This window comes from Olea europaea, chromosome 10, assembly GCF_002742605.1.
Source record: "Olea europaea var. sylvestris chromosome 10, O_europaea_v1, whole genome shotgun sequence".
NCBI lineage: Eukaryota > Viridiplantae > Streptophyta > Magnoliopsida > Lamiales > Oleaceae > Olea > Olea europaea.
The window spans coordinates 18,342,063-18,365,272 of NC_036246.1; the positions used below are offsets into that span (position 1 = coordinate 18,342,063).

The 23,210-nt window shown below is 36.8% G+C and overlaps 1 pseudogene; it reads left to right on the forward strand.

Moving 5' to 3' along the window:
• The first annotated feature begins 798 nt into the window (after positions 1 to 798).
• LOC111401411 lies at positions 799 to 23,210 on the forward strand (annotated as a pseudogene).

A 23,210-nucleotide genomic window follows, 5' to 3' on the forward strand; every position in this document is an offset into this window, starting at 1 on the left:
ATTCAATTTATAAAACTAAATCTATATGAAGCTCTTATGTTTCATTACTTATAATTAAACTAAATGTTTCAATTTTTGCGTATTATTGTATTTGTTCCACATTTTATTTTTCCATCTTTCATTAATTATTATATTCAATATTGAAGATGATTTATATCAAAATATTCAGCTATTATTCTTTGCAATAAAGGGGTAAATATTATGCTGTGTTTTATATAATTAACTTTTTTATTTAAAAATATGAAAGTTAAATAAATATTTTTACAAAAAAAGAGAAGAAAATAAAAAATTGAAATTAAATTTGAAACATGGAGTACTAAAAAAATAAGGAAAATTGCAACAACACGGTCCCTAACTTTCATTTTGTGCTAGTGGAGGTTTCTAACTTTTCATAAATATTCATCTGAGGCCTATCTAGACGGAAACCGTCTAAAACACCGTTGGTTGGCTGAAAAATTTAAGAAATCAATATCCAATAAAATTATTCAAAACACCGTCCAAAAATGTACCAACATCTAATAAAATTGTCGCGGTAGCAGATAGTTTAAGGAATATTCCGGGTCAAGTGATGGTATTTTGGATTGTGTCCGTTCAGATGGATATCAGGTGTATATTTATGAAAGATTAGAGACCTTCATTGACACAAAATAAAGGTTAAAGTAATATCTGAAAAAATGAAAAGGTTAGGGATGTGCTGCAATTTTCCCAAAAAAATAACCATCCTTGTCCAAAAATAGCATTTTTTAAAATTTATTTTAAAGCGTCATTTCGTCTGCTTTGCGATTGCGTAGGCACAGCTTCCCACCGATTTTGTTTCTGTTTCTCTGAATTAAGAAATTGCATGCATAGATTTTAACATTATCTTTTCATTTATCGTATACTAATATTTATTCAATCTCTCTAGTTCGCCAAGTTAATGAGCCATGGATTTCCAAATTTTATTCTCCAAGTCCATTCAACTCCAGTTGCTTCAGCTTTAATGATTCCGATTCAAACTTGAATCCTGTTCCAAAGAATCGAGATCATTTGATGTTTCATTTGTAAAAAAACTCGTATTGATTGTCTTAAACTGCAAGCTGTTGGAGTTTGGTGAGCAGAGATCGAAGGAAAAAAAGTGAGTATTATATCGGCCAAAGAGGCAGCTGGCAGAGCATTTTGATTGTTGATTGATTTTTCAATTATTTGAATTTTCTAGTAATTGTACAAGTTTTTGTTTGGGCTGGTGAAAAATGCCGCACCGAACGACTTATATTTTTCCCAGACAATTTCCTGGCCGAAAATTTGATGAACCTTCGAGGTTCCTCTTGGATCACGAGAAGAAATTAGCAACCAACAATGGAAAGTGTTTGGGCGATGCAAAGGACTCTAACAATATTAGCAATAAAAATACTATCCGTCATCGATTCAAGGGCGACAAAATTCACGGAAAGCAGTTGGATACTTTTGTTAAGTGGTTGGCAGAGAAGAAAAAGAAAGAAAAATCATCTGATTATGTTAATCTGGCAATGATTGGATTGGATAATCATGATGAGATTGAAGAGAAAGAGTGTGAATATTGTGGTAGCCAAGTGCATGACGGAAAATCAATTGTTAAGGAAGATCATTGGCAAGGATTTGACTTTGATGGTCATTTATCGAGCAATGGGTGCAATTCTTGTGCCCATCATCTGGGGAATAATAGAAATTTTGAGAGGCAAGCTTCACTAGAGAGACCTTTGAGTGGAGAGAGCACGAGCGATTCGAAGAACTTCTTTTTAGGGACAATATTTGATTGGAATTCGTTGGGTACTACTGCTGGAATACTTGAGGATTCTACGAAAACAGAGGAAGCGGAGAAGGTAGGAGGAGGGTATAGTGTTGATAAAGAATTGTTGCAGAGATCTAAAGAGAGTTATTACTTGCAGCTCACTCTTGCAAAAAGGCTCACTGAACAAGCAACGCTTGCCAATAAGCTTGGGTTTCTGCCGGAGTTAAGAAATGCTGAGGGTCTTGTCTGTGGATCTTCTGATGCAGAAATCGTCTCCTATCGATTTTGGGTACTTTCTCTTTCTCAAAACAGTTTGAGTAAAACATAATGTAGTAATATTAAGACTCACCATCATTATATATCCTTTACGTGGTTCACGTAAAACTTTTCCCTTCATTATTAAAAATTGGTACCTTAAATTCTCTCGAGAAGAAATTTGGTTAATCCACTATTGATGTTTCCAGTTTGTTATCTTTGTTGTTCGGTCAATCAACAAGTGCATTTTCCTTTTTCAGGTAAATGGTTTCTTGTCGTATAATGACAAGATAACAGATGGATTCTATCACATTTTGGGCATGAATCCATATTTGTGGCTGATGTGCAATGAGTTGGAGGAAGGTAGAAGAATGCCATCTCTTATGGCACTTAAACAAGTTGAACCCACTGATACGTCAATGGAGGTGGTTCTGATTGATCAATGTGGAGACTCATAGCTCAGGAAGCTTGAATATAAAGCTCAAGAGATATATTTTTCAGCAGAAAATACATTAGTTTTGGCAGAGAAACTTGGCAAACTTGTATCTGTCTATATGGGGTAGGTATTAATTTTCTGAATGTATTCGTTGAGACATTGTATGCTTATTTTCACAAGACAATTATGATTACAAACATTTTAGGGGCTCTTTTTTGGAGGAGCACGGTGACCTTCATGATGGTTGGAAATTGGTTAGCAAGAGATTAAAGAATTTCCAGAAGTGCATTGTTCTCCGAATTGGGAGCCTGTCCATGGGAATCTGCAGGCACCGTGCAATCCTCTTTAAGGTGATTAGATACATGCTATTTTTATGCTAACAAGGAGGCCTTTCTTAATTTGGTTTTCGGGAAACAGGAATTGTAATTAGCTATTGAGAAAAGTTATCTTATATGAATATGCTTTGCATATGTGAGAATCCAATATTTCTCCTTGAAGGTTCAAATTTAGCTCTAAATTATTTGATTTGATTTCAATATTCAAGGTTAATAGACTCTTACTCCTTTTACTTCTTGGCAAATAATTGCAGTTCTGGATTTATGTGACCATGCATATCACATTGGGTGAACGGTCATCTAGGTTCACAATCTTAATTTGTCATACGTACTTTACTTTAGTTATATAGTAAACGGGAAAATTGATTGAGTTACTTTCATGAAGAAGCTAATAACTCTTATGACACAAGTAAGTTTAAGAAGCTAATAACTCTTATGACACAAGTAAGTTTACTCATGAATCCATTTTTGTTTCCAGAGATTAGCGGACTATGTGGGTTTACCTTGCCGGATTGCTAGAGGTTGCAAATATTGTGTTTCAGACCATAGATCTTCATGTCTAGTCAAAGTTCACGATGAAAATAGACTTTCAAGGTATGATAACTCAACCCTTCTTTGTGATAGTATCATTACCCTTTGAGTTTTTGGTTGATCAGGCAACACCAGTATCTGGATATGGGGGAAAGGAATTGCAGTTTCTCTTCTTACCACCGACCATGTATGGTCTGAGGAGGCTTAGTTATCTTAGAGGTTTAAAGAATTAATCCATCTTTGGCTTCAATGCGTATGCAGAAAAAGAATCCAGAGGGAAAGGATCGTACTTGACGTTGTGGTTAAAGATGATTGTTGGTTATTATGTGCCTATCCTAAATACGACCACATCAATACTTCAGTTTTGGCATTTTGATGACAACTCAGACCATATCTAAGGCATCAATCAACTTGTTGAGGCTGGGCAGTGGGCACCTTAATTGGTTATTTTTCTGTTTAGTCCTTTATGCAAACTGAAATTTGCACTTACTTGGTTGCTTCAGTAAGAAATCAGGTCACTGAATCTTTGTGCTGATAAGTTATGACCTTGGTGCTATACTGATAGGCCTCCTATATGGTTACATATTCTAGAAAAACCCAAAAGAAAGAGGAAGAGGAAGCTGTTGGGAGGGAATAATAGAAGCCGTTAAGAGCATGTGGACTTGACGAAGTTTGTTAGGAAATATATTATAATTAGATAGAGGTAGAATAGAAAGGAGGCAATTAGAAAGTGAGGTAGAGGATTAACCGTGCATTTACAGCCTTCTATGGGCTTTTGTTTCATTTCTATTCTGTAATCGTTTCTTTTATTCAATAAAGGAGATGTTTATTCATAATTTGGTCCTGTTCTTCTGGTGGAATCTTATCATATACATTCTTCTCACTTATTTCTTATGCTTATTGTGACCTTATGATGTTGAAGTGGTAATTTAACTTGCCTTTAAATCACTTAACTGGTTTTATTATGATTTTAGATCAGAACTAAATGCCAGTAAGTAACACGTTATCAACAACTATTAAGCAAATAGATTGTCTTTACATGTTCCATTTTTCATACATTACTTGTTTAACCTCCTGCAGGGAATATGTAGTTGATCTAGTTGGGGAACCAGGAAATGTTCACAATCCAGATTTGTCAATAAATGGAGCTGTATGTTCTTCAGTGCCTTCACCATTTCAAATATCTCATCTAAAAGAATTTCAACAACCTGACGTGAACGATGTGATAGATACTCAAATATTGAAGTACTCACGTGGCCCTGACAATCCCATTTATTCAGGTTTTTTTAATATTTTACACAGCTTTAAAGGTTTTGTTTGATTTTTCTATGCTCTACAATTGGAGGCTAAAATGAATGATGTCATGTGGAGCTTGGGTTTGCATACTGTCACAAGAGCACTACCAATTACAGATTAGATGGTGATGTCAGTGAGTGAATACTAATGTTAGGACACTTCAAGCTATGGATTATCCTCGGTCTTTGGTTCTATCTGTAGTTAGGGAACTGGATTTGCAGTTGAAAAACTCAAACTTTCGTTCGCTTACAAACTACAATGAGCAGTATATCTTTTTGCTCCTAGCAAAATATTGATCTGGCCATGATGTCGTTTTCTATTGTTCCTTTCCTCTATTCTGTGAGGGATTCTTTGATTTTGTTTTTCATGGTGCATGCTTGCTGACTAGCTATAGGAACTTGCTAGTGCTTGCCGGAAAGTTGCATGTATAAATAAATAGAGCAAAGTAAAACAATTAAACATTAAAAACAATAACATTTAGCATATTGAACTTTAAAGATGTGTTTGCAGGCGTTGGGGAAGAAAGTTTTCAAGCCAAGGATAGTGGCTTGACAGAAAATTCTGAGGGTGTGAGCAGAGATGCAGAAGTTTCTAGAGAACTACCTTCGAAAATTCTGGATGTTACTGCTACTGGAAGATCCAGGGATGACTATGCATTACCTGAAGGGGATGGAATTGTTAGTGGACAGACATGCGTAAAAGATATTGGTGTATCTGGAAAGCCAATTGTAAGTTTAGCTGACAGAGTAACCTTCTCTGATAAAAAAGAACTGATGGAAGTTGCAGATCAACATCAGGATGACAGTAAACAACCTGATGCAATCATTCCAAGATACTCAAATCTTGAGCCTTCTCTTTCAATGGATTGGCTTGAGATCGCATGGAATGAATTGCGCATCAAGGAGCGTGTAGGTTCAGGTAATTATTTTCTAGATATTTATAAACTATTATTGTCATTATATATGCTATTTCTATGGAAAAATGGGTTTGTAACTACTTATTTCCTCTCATAGGTTCATTTGGAACAGTGCATCGAGCTAAATGGCATGAATCGGTCAGTTTTATGTACTTGTTGTTTCTACCTTGTACCGTGGGTTTGGATACATTTTACCTGAAGCTTGATTGCATCAGAGTGAAAATTTGATACAAACATCTGAAGCGTTTTTTAAGTTTACTTGGAGATGCAATTTTCATGCTTCATCTGAAGTTACTTTTTATAATCAGACGTATGATACTTATGATTCTTGTATTTCAAGCCCCACAAAAGTATGATACCATATATTCTTTTATCTTGTTATCATATGTCAAGGCATCATACCCTTCATTTCAACCTGGTGGACAATAATTGTATCTTGAACCTGTTAAACTTCCGTATTCAATTCTTTGATGGAATTTTTTTAAGAGATAATTGCTTTCTTGGTGGAGCTGCGTCTGTGCTAAAAAGTGCAGTTCCACATTACCTTTATACAGCTATTAAAGCCTCTTCTTCAATAAAACTTTCTGTCTGCATGGTTAGTTTAATAAACAAAACAAAAAAGGACAAAAATGTCAAACCAAGAATTTAAAATAATAAATTGTTTTTATTTTGGCATAATTGCTGTGGAAAATCATCATTTTACTGAGTACATGACCAGCAGAAATTACCATGTGAAGTATTATCTAGTGCCATCTGTGATGTTAGCGTTTTCTATTCATCAGTCATGAAATATTATTGTTGTCGTTCCAGGATGTTGCGGTCAAGGTTCTAAGTGTCCAAGATTTTCATGATGATCAGTTGAAGGAGTTTCTAAGAGAGGTATGGGCATAGAAAACTTGGATGATTGAATTGCAACTAAATAACTTGTTTAATTAGTTACGTTGATATTCCTGTTCTCTGTTGGTACTGGTTTGTCTTTTTTATTTTTATTTTTATTTATAGGGTGATAAATATGTCTCAGCATGCATCAAGATTTATTGGGTGATAAATGTCTCGAGATGCATTAGCTTTAATTGGTAATAAATGTCTCAAGATGCTTCAGATTTCTATATGAGGAAAACTTCACATTATCTAGTATATTTTTCAGCTAGTTGTCTTAATAATTGTGTTTGCTATTATTCCCTAAAATGACACTACATAGTGAGCTCACGTGTTTGAAGCGACAAAGTAGGTCAGTTCCAGAAGGCTGACCAATGCACAGCAAGCAAGAGGCAGTATCTAGCATACTGTGAGGATGAGGCCGTTATACCACTGAGGCGATGAAGCTGATCCCATGGCTTAGAGGATGAAGCCAAACCGCTCACCAGAGATGATTAGGGCATGTAGAGATCCTTATGAGGGAAGAACAGATTAGTACCAAATTGAGCTCAACGTCAGTGCATGGTAGCAGCACACCCAACAGAAATGTTCAGTAGCAGCACATGAAAGAATCTAACAGGGCAACTGTAATCTCGAAAATCCAAGGATGTGACCAATAATGTGTCCAACACATAAGCACAACATTGTATCCTCGTCAAGTGCCAAGGTGATTTAACAAGCAGGTGCACTAGTAGAAGACACCTGCCCTCTTATTTCTTTATGTATGTCCCCCAAATTATTCAGTCTAGGTATATGAGATCAAATTTTTTACCAGAAGTGCTTCCAGCAGATTCTTCGCTGCAGCTCCAACTTAGACTTAACCATCGGAGTGAACTCTACCACCAGTCCTTCCTCCAATGGCCAAACGCTGCTGACTGGCCTATGTTGTAGGTCTTCTTCTATAAGAAGGTTCATGCAGTAGACAGGAAAGGATTTTCGACTCAACAGTTAGACATTGTCTGTAAGAAATGACAAGCCTGAGCCAAATCTTTTCCTTAAGTTCATATTCAGTATTTTCTAGTCACCATGAGTCAAACTAATCGTGAATATATTGTTCGTGATTCACTAAAGGCGAAGAACACTTCAGATTGTAAGGTAAAATTCATAGAGAACAAAATGGCAAATCCTCACCCAATTCAATATTCGGCTACCATAGTGCATGTTTAGAGCAATACTGTGTGGCTTTGCCACTGATCATGGAAGAATTGAGCAGAGTGCCCTGCTCATGGTGGCGACCACCATAGCAATGAAGAAGATCATCCTGATAGTCCTTCTATAGAAAATCCTCTAGGTAAATGAAGAAAACTCTCAAAATCACCAGTGAATCTATTGAAGGAGGCAGTCTACATTGAGCTTGAAACATCTTTGACAGAAGAGGATTAGATTGAGCTCAGAGAAGGTTGGCCCTATGCTTATCCAGAGGAAGAGTTTGGGACCATTCTGAGCTAGGAGATATCGAGTCTATGCCGAGCAATTGGGTCCTCATGGTATCTCATATACATTCAAAGTGGATTGGCTCAGCGAATAAGTCAACTTCAAAGTGGATTTGTTGTGCGAAGAATGCGTTATGACCTGTGGCAGCCTGCCTGGTGGGGTCGCTACTCCTTCGCCTGACTCTATGAACCCAAGGAAAGGCTGCACAGCAGTTGACGCCGAGTTCGAAGAAGGTTCAGTCCATTCTGAGGCAAAAGGGAGTTCTAGCCCATTCTAGGTTGGGAATTTTGTTTCCATGTTAGAGTCCAGATAAGGTAGAATCTAGAGAAATCTATGTCCATGGCAAGAGGATGAGGATGAGCATGAGTAGAATGACCACCCTAAATGCTTACACAAAGAAAAAGTTACAGAGTTAGTATCGAAGATGACATGAGTTTAAGCAGAAACCGAAGTTGAACTCGTTATAGTTCAGGAAGGAATGTGAATTTTTACCTTAACCATCCTGTCGAGAATGATAGGAAGTATTGATTTTAAAATTTTGAGAGCACAGGCATAAGTGAGCTCAAGCTTGTACAAATCTCAAAAGCTTAGTCTTCCTTTACAATGAGCAAAGATTAGTCAGGCCCTATAAGAAGGTCTTGCTTCCACAGTGAAGAACAAAAGTGGAGCTCAACCTATCTCAGCTCTAATAGCAAGAAACTAGAATGAAAACAACTGATGACAGTGTGCACCTCTGCAGTGTAAGGTAGAAGTGAGCACAAATAAACTGACATGACATTTGAAGTCTGAACTTTTGATCCGTCGTAGTGAGCTTAGCTTACAGTCCTTAAAATTGCAAGAGTCGAAGAGTCTAACCCCAACTCATTTTCCATAATAAAATGTAGAAGCCAGCAAAATGGTGCAAATTTCTAATCCTTTGAAACTTGGAGGTTTCATTCCAAAGTAACAAGTATAAGAGAGCCTCACAGAATCACTGAAATCTAGGAAGCCAAAAAACCAAACCTGAATTACTCAATTGTTCAGAGCCTAGAAAATGGAGCTTATGTTGAGAGCAAAACTCTGAGCTTGAGATCCCCGAGAGCATGAATTCCTTGCTTCTGCAAGAGTCAACAGTGAGCTGAGCTCAGTCTCAAAGTCCAAAATCTTAGTGTTCCTAACAATAGTCGATTTCGTCACATGGACGACCACTAAGGCCATGTAAAATAGGAGGTCTCACCAGACATGATGTATAGCTTTGACATAATAGCAAATGTTATACCTTAGATTAGGGCCAATGTTTCTGAAGTTGAAATTTAAACCATTGCCAAAAGGTTAATTCCTGGTGGTTGAGAAGATGAGGCCAAGCATAGAGTTGAGTCTAGCAGATATCATGTTCAGAGAAGATGGGATGAATCCGGTACCATTGATGAGAGGATGAGATGAGTCCCATGACCAATAAGATGAGGTCAGAACCATACCCTTACGAAGACTAAAGAAGCAAAAGCTCATGTTGAGGGGAGACAAGAGAAGGCTGGCTCATATTGAAAGTAGATTAAATAAGTACTTGCTTGATATAGAAAGTGCTCGACCTCATTAAAATGCCAAGCTCAACAATAGTGTTCGACTACGATATTGGATAGTACTTTGCAAGGTATGGTTAATTCCAAAAATCAAGGGACGTGACATTGTCGGGTTCAGCAATCTGGGCAGTGTCGCATCCAGCACTCAAGCTCAGCATAGTGTCCTCTTCAAGTCCCAAGGTGATGTGACAAGCAAGTGCACCAGCTAAAGATACCTGTCGTCTTCCCTTCTTTCCCAGAGTCATTAAAACTAGGTGAAGAATCACAATTTTTGCTTGAAAGCTTATTGTCATGTTGCAGGATTTATCACTGCAGGTACAAACATTACAAATTGAACTGGTGGATTCAGTTTATTCAAAAGGAAGAAATTTCTTTCCCTTTTTTTAGGTTCTTAGAATATGTAGAATAAGAATTCTTCAGTTTACCTTACTCAATTCAATTCAAAAAATAGAAAATACTTTCTTTTTGCTGAAAGAAGAATTAACAAAAGATACTAAATTTTTATTTTAGTATACATGGTCCGTTTCTACCCCACCCATTCCTCTAGAGGTCGGACTCATTGAGTTATGGTTTTCCATAGAAGAAGGTTCATGCAGTTGAACATGAAGGCTTCCAAGGATTTTCGACATCAACAATATCTAAATTTATGCAGTTCTCACACTCCCATAGGATATATGCTGCATTCTCACACATTCATAGGATGTATGCTCATGCACAGACCAATAGCTTGAACAAATCGTGTTTCAGTAGTGCCATTACTTCAATTCAATGTTCTTTGTTACTTTTCCTGGATAATCTTATCAACATGTATTATCACTCCCGAGCAGCGATATAACCTGTCATTGTTTTTGAGTTCACTTTCATGTATCATGTATTAACTATTTGGTTGCTAAATTGAACCTTCTTCACCATAACGTGTTTCTTTTAAGGTGTTTGAGACAGTTTTTTTTTTTTTTTTAATTGGTTTTCAATAATAATTATATCTTTCACATGTATTTAAAGGTTTCAATTATGAAACGTGTCCGCCACCCAAATCTGGTTCTCTTCATGGGTGCAGTTACTAAGCGCCCTCATCTCTCTATAGTGACAGAGTATATGCCAAGGTATATCGATTAAACACATCGAACAGTCTACTTATAGTGCAAATTAGGGGACACTAAACTTTGTACATCCAAACTTTATGGAACAGAGGTAGTCTATACCAATTGATACACGGGCCAGCAGCTTCAAAAACGTTATATCAGAAGCGACGGTTACGAATGGCTCTGGATGTGGTATGTTCTCATTGTCTACACTTTTCAACTACCTATTTTCTTATGCAAGATAACATTCTGATAGATGTTGCTTGCAGGCTAAGGGTATCAATTATCTTCATTGTCTTAAACCACCGATTATTCACTCGGACCTCAAATCTCCTAATCTCTTGGTTGATAAATTTTGGACAGTGAAGGTCAGATTGTAATTTTTTTTGTAAAATTTACCAGAGATCCCATTGCTAAATCACCTTATTTCACACCGTTACTCAGGTATGTGATTTTGGTTTATCAAGATTCAAAGGAAACACATTTATATCATCAAAGTCCACTGCTGGAACTGTAGGTTTCTCTCTCTTTCTCTCTCTCTCTCTCTCTCTCACTCACTCACAGACACACACACACATAGAGATTAGATATGAGTCCTTTCCATTCCATAAGCATGAAATTTAGAAGTGCCTCTTTTCTACCTACTCCCCTCCCAAGATAGAACTTGTTCTGTAAATTGACAACTTGAGTACAAGGTTTCATCTTAAAGATTGGTAAGACAAGTTCTCCACTGAAGCGAACATCTGGTGTCCCTTTTGTTTACCGTAGTGATGGAATGTCTGCAAGTTCAGGCCATGGGATAAATGAACATAAAATAGATTTACTAAAAGAAAGTGAAGTTGTCATTGCTGTTAACTGTGTGCTAAAGTTGTTACTTCATAAACGATGGTGCTGTAAAGAATACAAGAGTTTTCTCCATTATCAAGAGGTCAACGGCTTAGCATGATGTTAAATTGTTGGGAGAAAAAAAAATCTCATCAAACGCACAGCAGAAACAAACAACTTGACAACAAGAAACGTGTCAGAAAGAGAAAAACAAAAATTTAACAGGGTTCAGTAAACTATTGATGACCACAGAAGCATAGTTTTTTATTAGCCGAAAAAAACCTGACAATTCAATGTTTTCATCACTTTTTCTTCTTCCCATAAACTAGAATGCTCTACGTTATGTTGCACCTGGATGTACCATTTATGTCTCAATTTTCTCTCTTTGCTAGCAGGCTCACCATGATAGTCTTCACTCCCTGCCCATGTGCATTCTACCACAATTCTGATAGAACACAAGGCGCACTCACATGTGCCTTCCACTCTTTCACAAGATTACAATTTTGGCTTCCCAATTCTTTTGTGTCCATGCTAAAGAATTGCATGGTAGTCATAACAAAGACACCAACTTTATTATGGTAAAAGTCTTATTTCCTTTTCCTTGTCTGAGACCTTTCAGTCACAAAGCCGCCAATTTTGTTGTATTACCCTAAACAATTGTGACTCATGCATTATAGTAAAAGCTGATAATTAAATTTTCCTTTTGCCCATAACTTCCATTTATTTCTCTAATTTGAGTGAAAATTCCTGACCATCTCCATTTTTACATTATATTCTTCAAAATATATGAGACGTCTTGATGCCCATCCCTACACCCTTTCTTGGGTAGGTGTCACCATTCTACAATTAATTATCGTAGATAAAACCAAATTCAAAGAATCATCAAATCCGACTATATAGTTTAGCTTCGTATTATAAACTTAATTATATTTTCATTGGCTACAGGACTCGATCAGTGCAACTCGATCACAACCACAACTCCACCTTGGTGCTCATCCATCATCACAGCTCTAAAAGTGTTTTGAATATATTATTGTCTCACACACTTACAATACAAACTGGCTAAGGTGTTTATACAACTTAGGAATGATGATATACAAAGTAAAATGAGCTATACAAAGAGGATGCATGATTTATGGGATAGATGTGCTTGAATCATGTAAACCGTGTGCTTCACTCATGGAATTTGCTTGGAGAAGATTTCTCTTGAGTACTAGAATTATGATCTCTGATTGGAGTGACTGGTGCACTATTACACCCCCGCAAGATGGAATTCCTGTCAGAGATTCCAATCTTGGATCTTAGTAGCTGAAATTGAGAGCGAGGAAGAGACTTTGTCAGCAAGTCAGCTAGTTGATCATTGGTTGAGACACGAGAAACCTCAAGAACGTCTTTGTTGACATAGTCTAATGTGTTTCATCCGAGAATGATGCACGGGGTTGACACTTAAATGAGTTGCACCAGCATTATCACAGAGGAGTTTGGGAGGCTTTGTGAAATGAATGCCCAGTTCTTGAAAGAGAGATATGAGCCAAGCGCTTTCAGAAGTAGCTGTTGCAAGAGTATGATATTCTGCCTCGGTTGAGGAACGTGCAACCGCACGCTGCTTTCGTGTACACCAAGAGATAGGATTGTTCCCGTAGAAAATGACAAATGCAGATGTTGAGGTGCGATCATCAGCATTACCAGCCCAATCGGCATCAGAATAAGTAGTAAGTGCATTTTCATCATCCCTGGAGAGTAGGAGACCATGGTGCACCATTTGTTTGAGATAATGTAGGAGTCGTTTGACAGCATTCCAATGTTGCTCTGTTGGTCGATGCATGAATTGGGGTAAACGATTGATAGGAAAGGCAATATCTGGCCATGTGAGGGAGAGATATTGAAGACTCTCAATTACTCGACGGAACTCAGTACCATCGCTGGCTGGTGAGCCATCATCAAGGCGGAGATGAGCAGTGGTAGCCATCGGGGTACAAACTGGTTTTGCTCTTTGTAAATTTGTTCTGTAAAGGAGATCCCGCACATATTTTTGTTGGCTTAAGAACAATCCATTACTGACAGGTAATACCTCAACGCCCAAGAAATAATGTAACTGGCCCAAATCTTTAATCGAAAATTTGGAACCCAAAGATTGAATGATGAACTCATTGAAGTCTGTCGAACTGCCTGTCAATATAAGATCATCAACATAAACAAGAAAATAAGCTACAATATCATCACGAGTATAAATGAATAAGGAAGAACCTGATTTGGACTGATGGAACCCCAATTTCTAGAGATAGCCATTGAGGGTGGTGTACCAAGCCCTTGGGGCTTGTTTTAGCCCATAGAGAGACTGGCGCAGTTTACAGATATAATTTAGCTTATCAAAGTCTATGAAGCCAGTGGATTGAACTATATAGACATCTTCATCAAGTGTACCATGGAGAAAGGCATTATTAACATCCAATTGGCGAAGTGCCCAACCACGAGAGAGGGCAATGGTGAGAAAATTTCGGATTGTCGCAGGTTTGACAACTGGTGAAAAAGTCTCCTTGTAATTAAGGCCAGGTCTTTGATGAAATCCTTTACCCACCAATCGGGCTTTATAACGATCAATGGATCCATCAGGGTGTCGTTTTACTCGAAATACCCATTTGCATCCAATTGGTTTGATTGTCGGTGAATAAGGAAACAAGATCCCAAGTCCCATGGCGAACAAGTGCATTGAACTCATCACTCATAGCCTGACGCCAATGGTAATCCTTTAGAGCCTGTCCCACACATGTAGGCTCAATAGATTGTGGCATTGGATGTTTGGTCGCAGTGAACATCCGTTTGGGCTTTCGGATATTATTCAAGCCTCTTGTAATCATTGGATGAGTACGAAGTGGCAGTGGACCAGATGGGACAATAGGCTTTGGTAAAGCATCTGTAGTAGTAGGTGTAATGTCAAATGGGTCAGTTGGTGATGGGCCCGTGGGTGGACAAGGCAGCACGGGTTCTGCTCGCAGAAGGTGAGAACCAGGCGGGCTATGGAAGTTAGATTGAGTCGTAGCTGGTGAGGCTGGCACATTTTGGATCAGGCTAGATGATGTCGGTAGCATGATGGGCCATTGATCAAGGTGAGTAGTAGACTTATCCATGGGTTGAATAGATGGAGTAAGAGAGGTGTATGAGAAAAATAATTCATCAAACGTGACATGACGTCTAATATAGACACGATTAGATGTGAGATCAAGACATTTGTAGGCACTTTGAGAAGTAGAATATCCAATGAAGATGCATGGTTTGAATTTTGGGTCAAGTTTATGATTGTTATATGGTTTAAGCCAAGGAAAACACAAATAGCCAAAGGTCCTTAGTTTTAGGTAATTGGGTATTGTACCAAAAAGACAAGTGAACGGTGGCTTATAGCCTTATACGGTGGGGAGGCGATTGATAAGATAAACTGCAATTTGAAATGAGACAGCCCAATATTTGGTAGGCATGTGGGCTTGGGTGAGGAGGGTTTGACTGGTCTCAACAATGTGTCGATGTCTTCTTTCGGAAAGGCCATTATGTTGTGGAGTGTGGGGGGGGGGGGGGGGGGGTTGTATAGTGACCTATTCCATGGGCTTGGAGATAAGGTTTAAGTCCTATATATTCACCACCATTGTAACTGTACAAATTTTTAATGGGTCGACCGAATTGCTTTTCCAAGAGGACATGTAATTGGAGGAAGATTTTACCAACTTCTGATTTTTGATGCATGGGAAAGAACCAACAATAACATGTGAAATGATCAATGAATATGACATAGTATTTGTGGCCCTCGTGAGATGGGACAGATGCCAGTTCCCAAACATCAGAATAAATATATTCAAATGGAGTAGTTGTATGAATAGTACTAGAATGAAAAGGCAATTGATGACTTTTATTAATATGACAAGGATGACAAACTTGTGACATAATTGGAGTACTTAAAGGAAGAGAATGCTATGAAAATATTTTAGAGACTAGGCAATGGTGAGGATGCCCCAGAAATGATGCCAAATGACACTAGAGGTTTTCTCACTAACATTGGCTACAATGGGAATGAGCGGATCTGGTAGTGTAGTAGGTAATGGGTAAATGCCTTGTTCACACCTTCCTCGAAGTAGAATCGCCCCCGTTGTCCGATCCTTCACCAAAAAATAATTAGGATGAAACTCAATTTGTACATTATTTTTTTTGGTGAATTGACGTACAGAGATGAGATTTTTATGAATGTCCGGAACACATAATGTGTCATTGAGTTTAAAATTATGCGTAGGTGAATGTAAAATAAGGGAGCCAATATGAGTAACTGGTAAACCTGAACCATCACCAATTACCATAGCGTCAGTGCCATCATACTTAGAATGGATAGATAAATTACCAAGCTCAGAGGTTATGTTGTGAGAGGCATCAGAGTCTAGCAACCATTTTGTAGATTTCCCTTTTGGAGCGGCCAACACAATTAGCCGAAGCGGTCTATAGTTTTGGACAATATTTAGCAATGTGTCCAATATCATCACAATATTGACATATGGGCTTACGTCGGGGCTTGTTGAACCGATGGGCCTGTTGGTCAATCTGACTCGAAGAGCGAGTGTGACGGGGACCAATGAAATAGGTAGGCGAACCCCATCACGACGTGCAGCAAGATTAACAATCACCACAAGAGATGCAGAGGAGGCCTCGAGGCGCTTAAGATAGACTTCATGACTGACTAGTATGTCATGGAGTTCTTCAAAGGATAGGGATGATTCCCTGGTGCGAATGGGGGCAACAACATCACGGAATTCTGTCCTAAGTTGTGAAGTACATAAAATATCATCAGTTGAAAGAGGAATGTCGATAAGGCTCAGTTTATCAACTATAGCCTTCATAGCTTGCATATATTCAGAAATATGCCGATCACCACGCTGCAATGTGGTGAGACTTTCTTTCAACTGCATGACTCGGGTGCGAGATCGATTAGCATAGAGACGGGACAAGCGCTGCCACACTTCTCGCGAAGTTTGAGCAGTAGCAATCAATGGCGTGATGGCTTCAGCAACGGAAGCAAGGACAGCGTTAAGGAGAAGCTTATCTTGTCGGAACCAAAGTTTAAATGCAGCATGGGCAGTAACATTTGTAGATGTATTAGGCTTCGATGGGCATGGGAGAGTACCATCTAAGTACCCCATGAGATCGTAGCCATGAAGTGGGCTAGTAAAGGTAGCGCTCCATGATGGATAATTGGAGGAAGTAAGGCGCTATAATTGATTAGTGTTTATGGCAATAAGGGAGTTATTTTTATCAGAGAGAGACCCACTAGTTGGGTGAGAGACAACGGGCTGACTGGAGGGGGAAGAGTCATCTGATGATGCCATAGCAGCAGAATTTCGGATCGAGATTCTCATTAGAGGGAATGCTCTAATACCATAAAAGTGTTTTGAATATATTATTGTCTCACACATTTACAATACAAACTGGCTGAGGTATTTATACAGTTTAGGAATGATGATATACAAAGTAAAATGACATATACAAAGAGGATGCATGATTTATGGGATAGATGTGCTTGAATCATGTAAACCATATTCTTAACTCATAGAATTTGCTTGGGGAAGATTTCTCTTGACTGTTGGAATTATGATCTCTGATGGGAGTGACTGGTGCACTATTAAGCTCCACCTCAAACTTTGAACTTGAAATCATCTACACCACAATTTTAGAATTTGAACCATCAAACATGAGCTCTAATACCACTTGTTGGGAAAAAATTCATGAAATGCATAACAAGTAAGGGTGAACATTGTTCGGTTTTTAGCAATAGGAGACAATTTTTCAAACCAATCTACTTTAAGCAATTAGGAATTTTTTTCAACCAAACAAAACCACTTGGAAACTAAAACAATCCAAACCACAAATATGGTTTAGTTAAAAACCACTGTTTAACAAAGAAAAATTAATATATATCAAATAAGTTTAACCATAAATATTAGTTTAAAATTCATGTTAAAACATAAATGGTATCATTAAAATTATTACAATCAAAGTTCTCTAATTCTAATCATTATAATGCAATAACATGATACAAGAATTTTAACCTCTTAGTCGATACTAATTGGTGCAACATCTACAATTTTAACACATTATTCATTCTCTCAATAAAGATAAGAATATAGTACATGAATTTATTAATTATAGTTAAATGATATAAAGTAACTAATAAAACAAAATGAATAGAAATATAAAATACGATAACAGCTTCTATAACTTTCTGTAAATCATCCGATGCTTCTTCTTCATCCAATCACTGCCTGAACTCTATTTTGTACTCAATGAACGTCTAAATGAATCAAGAATTCAATCAATAGTAAGAAATGCAGACCTAAGAACAATTGTGGGTATTGAATAGCTAACACATCTTTAACAATTTGAGGGACAATTTTGTATTTATTTGCATTCAATTTTCACTAAAGTAATATGTTGAAAGGCTCATTGATCAAATTTTCAAAATAACGATTTAAGCAATTCATTAAATCACTCTTACGATTAACAATAAAATCTAAAAACTAAGTTAAAATGTAAATAATTAATTAAGTGACCTCACCACGAAATTGAGAAGTAAATAAATAAAAAATGTTGGCAACTAAAAATTTAAGGAGCCCAGCAAATCAGAACAAAACAACACAACTACCAAACAATTACCAAAAAATAAGAAAAATTGGATAAACTAACTTGAAAAAACTTAGGCGAAATACAAGAAAATTATTTGTAGAAGGAAAAGAAATGTGTAAGTTTGAATTAAAATCTAGATTGAGTTATCTATTCAATTATAATGTACAGTTGATGAATATAGTTTAGTTGCAATTGTTCAATACTTCACCCAATTTAAGAGTTTACATTCGCAATTGTGAAGACTGTTGTGTATTTGAGTATGATTTAATTAATTAATTGGTATGGATAATTGTGTATTAAGCAATGAGTTTAATTGAGTTCTGTCTAATATGGATGTATCTTTTTAATTAGGATATGTTTAGTGTTAATTGAGTATGATTAAATTCAGTTCAGATTTTTTTTTTTTTTAAAGGTAAATAGTTTGAATTGGTTTGCAAAGATTGAAACGTAATCCAAACCTGAAGTGGTATGGTTCGGATCAAAGCCAAAATATTCCAACTTTGGTTTTATGATTTGACAGTTTCATTGTTCTGCCATAATAGTAGAAACAAAAAAGAGACCCAAGGTAGGAAAAAAATTAATGTGATTTGACAAACCGCTGACTAATATAGGACAAGAACTCTATATAAACGTTTTATATATGTTACAAACTTGCATGTCTTGTTTCTTCTTAGTAACTTTCGTCTCAATTTTCTCTCTCATTGCTAGTTGGCTTACCTTGACAATGTGCATTTAGCCACAATTCTCATACAGCACTTGAATACAATTTCCAAGCATGCACTTTCTTTTCTTTCCGTTCTTTTCCCCTCTCACAAGATCACAAATTTAGCTTTCCAGCTCTCCATGTTCATGCCTTCGATTCTCCATTTGTGCATGGTACTTATAACCTATGTTGCACAAATACATTGTTAGAGCAACTTTCTCGTTTGATTTGATCTTAGATTGGATTCTATTTCGCCAGGCTCATCAAGATCATTTTGATCTAAATTGATCTATTTGTTTTGATGGCGTGACATGCGCCGAACACGCTCTGACGTCTCAAAATTGCCACGTGGCATGCCCCCCCCCCCCTTTTCTTTTCAAATCTTACACGTTCTTGGACATGGCAAATTGCGACAAGTGCTTTAGAAAAAATTACCGACAAGTGCAATGAAAAAGACCATCTAGCAACCATGCCGATGAGTGCGACGCGAGATATATATGGAGAGGGGAATAGCCAAAACTTAAGCCTAGTCAACATTTTTTCTAGCATGTCAATTGGTCAACGTTTTTTCCAGATGGTCATTGTTTGTTTCTTATTTTAAAAGGTGAGTCAACCACGTATTAAATCTTTCAATACATATATATATATATATATATATATATATATATATTATTGAAATGGTTGTGTTTTATTATTATTTTTATAATAATGAAATTATGCCAATTTTTATGATATGACCCATGAAAAATAGTAGACACTGATTTATTTGTATTTATAAGCACATATATGCTTATCTTGGGCTCTCTTACATTGATTAGCTCCTACTAGTAAGAAGTTGTTTCCGAGCCACGTTCCTTTGATCCACTTTCAAATAAACGAAGTTTGACCCAACAAACACCTAGAGGGGTGAATACACGTAATATCCAGAATTTAAATTTAACTAACAATAACTTGCAACAAGTCACAAATTATCAATCTAGATGAAATAAAATCAATTTAAACCCTATCAATCATTCAAGCATAAAAGTAAATAATACCAAGTTTTGTTTACGAAAGAAAAACCATTGAAGAACTCTTCAAGAGAAAAAGCATCTGGGCACACGTGCTAGCAAATAGTCCACTATAAAGATTGAACTTATAGAATTGTTCTGGATATAACATAACCTTAATAAACTTTGACTCCCAACCTATATTCACTGAGACATTCCTCGATTGTGCGCTCCAGCACCAGGATCTTCAAAACTTTGAAGAAAATGTAGTAGAAAATTTTATGGTGCTTTCATATTTAGATGTTTTGATTTTGTGATTGAGGCAAGAGAATTATGTAATGAGTTGTATTCTCTTCAATAGGATCCTCTCTTCAATTAATAATTTGCTACACACGCCTAAGATTTTCATTGGGTACATATAGTATTAGAGAGTTCTAGGATGTTTGGGATTGTTTAAAGTCTGCAAAATCACGTATTAGGATTTCACCTGGTCAATAGGGCTCTTGAGCACCCTTTGGGAGGACAACGAGCTATCAATCACTGCAAAAATTGCTCTAGCATTCACTTGGCATTCTTCGAGCACTTTTCGTCATTACTTGATCTTCTTGAGCAAACATTGAGCCAATCCAAAGACACACCCAACACCCAACAACTCAACCCCAACTGCAACTCGATTAAATGATATTTTGGACATGGAACTTGCTTGCCAAGACTTTTAGACCTCACACGTCTTCTCTTAATTTTAAGAAAGTTGTATCCATCTAATCTAAATCCCAATCTGTTCTTCTTAGCTTATAATAAAGACACCTGAAAATAATGAAGTTTGATCCAATTAACACCTAGGAGGGGGGGTGAATAGGTGTTTATGCGGAATTTAAACTTATCAATTAATAAATGTAACAAGCTACAATTATTAATTTATCCAGATGAATACACATGTATACTATCCTATGTTGAAATACCACAATTGAATGAATTGCAGAAAAATAAGTAATACAGGAGAATTGTTGATGGAGAAAATCCCTTGCGGGATCAAAAACTTCATGCCCAAGCCAGTATAAATCCACTATGAACGAATAAACTTATAGTATTGCCAAACTCGACTAACTCTAGTACTTTCCGACCTCCCGACTATAATCATCAAAGCTTTTCTGGATTGCGTGCTCCTGCATCAACTCCTGACTTTGTGAATTCGTTTATCTCCAGTGGATTTTCCAAGAACTCCTCGTTCTTCAGCAATCGGGACTCTGGTCACCTTTCTTGATCTTCAAAACTCTAACAAATTCAATGATAGTATGTGTTTTGGTGTTTGAATTCTGTGTCTTTGATGTCTTTTTGTAATATGGATCGATGAATTTTGGATTGAACAACTTGTGTAAGGGTAGGAAGAAAATTCTCAAGTGGCTCAATGTTCAACTCGTGTGTTTTACAAAGTGAAGCTTAGGTATTTATATTTTGGATTTTTTGGTAGTATGACCCTGTTAAAATCCTTTAAAGTTGCGAAATTGGGTTTCTTGGAATACACTGTCGCTCAAGCGATATCTCAGCGACAAGCGAGCTATAGTGTTTCGCTCAAATGATGGTCAGGCGCCAGGCTAGAGAAGAGCTTACTGTTTTTGATGCTCAAGCAATAATTTGACTGCAAGCTAGCAAAAATTTCCATAGATGACCCCAATGAGTTTTAACACATTTAAATAACCTACCACATGACTCTTTGACTTTTTAACACTTTTTTTACATAAATATTTTTGTTCCCAGACTACCAATAATTATAAAACCTAACAACACCAGCTATTATGGTAAAAAAATCTTATTCACTTTTCCTCATTGGAGGCCTTTCAATTAACCTAGCCGCCACTTTTTGTCATCATGCCCTAAACCATTTTGCCTCGTATATTATAGGAAAGGCCCCCAGCTTTGATAAATAACTTTCTTTGCCCATGATTTTTTTTTTTTTATTTCTCTAATTAAATTCAAAATTCCCAACTATAAGTTCAACGATAAATATAGACTTCGCATGTCATTAAATTTGGTTACCTGTTCTTGTTGTGTGACCAGTAAATGCATACATGATTCAGAAAAATAGAGACTCCCATGTTCAATATGGAAAGTCAACTATTTGTTCTATTCATGTTTAACCATTTCTTCTCAGTGATTCAATCAGTATGTAACACTCTTCCTTTCATTTCAGTTGGAGTGGATGGCGCCTGAATTTCTTCGTGGAGAGCCCTCTAATGAGAAGTCTGATGTATACAGTTTTGGAGTGATTTTATGGGAGCTTCTGACCATGCAGCAGCCGTGGGATGGACTTAGCCCAGTACAGGTCATTCTAACTTGTATTTATATTCTGATGTTTTTAATTTCCTTCTTATAATATTGCACTTTTGTGATTATACATCCATTTATATTACTTATTATGCTGTAAGAGCAGGATTGGCTAGCAGTATTCAATAGGTTCTGACATTATGAGATTTTAACTTTTAATTTCTACTCTTTAATAGTTAATACCATTCAATACTGTTCAACCCAACTTGCAGACTTGCAATTCTATGCTCGAGTTCTCGTAAAATCTGCTATATAATGATATTGACACGACCTTTGAAAATTTTTAGGTGGTTGGAGCAGTTGCTTACCAAAATAGAAGGCTTCAAATCCCACAGGGAACCTCTCCAATGTTGGCTTCTCTGATGGAGTCCTGCTGGGCTGAGTAAGTAATTCTTGCAAATTCTAGTAATCATTGACTTTAAAATCTTATAAAGATTAAATTGCACATTTGGCAAAACTTAAATAATTTACTTGTAAGTATACAATGAAGTTTAAATTAATTTTTTTTTAGTTGGTTATAGTTGAAAATAAGCGAGTTACTTATTTTCACAATGTGCTAGGAGTTACTAGATTGAACAGTAATGTTAAACACCTAATCTTTTAAGGCGGGGTTCACTTAAAAGGCTACTATCTGACTGCATCTAGATTGAACCATCTTTTCCAGATAAATTCTCTGTATCCTTTCTCTGATGTTTCTCTTTCTGCCTTGCAGTGATCCTGCACACCGCCCTTCTTTTACGAGTATTGTGGAGATGTTAAAGAAGTTACTGAAGTCCCCGCAGCAGTTAATTCGGATTTGAGGGACATGAAGTGTCGTGAAGTATTTAAGCGTTTGTTCTGTTTCCCAAGTGAGTATGAAGATTTAGTCGAGCATAGTCGCATAAGTACCTGCATGTAAACTCTTATGCGATAGAGGCACTGAGTTATCACTCCAGCAAAGGCTGTTACAATTTAGCATACTTGCATCTAGATTCTTGTTTCTTGCTAATTAGACACACTACAAGTCAGAAAATAGAGCTTATGGAAACTTTTACACACATTTTGTTACTTTTTTGCTTCGCGTGGATTATAGTAAGATGCACTAACTCGTGCAATGCTATTTTATAAGGATGTAGTGATCAACATGTTACTGAGATTGAGCATTCATGTATAGTTCTTTCATCTCTATTTTGTTATGATGTAATGATAAACATGTTACTTGTTGA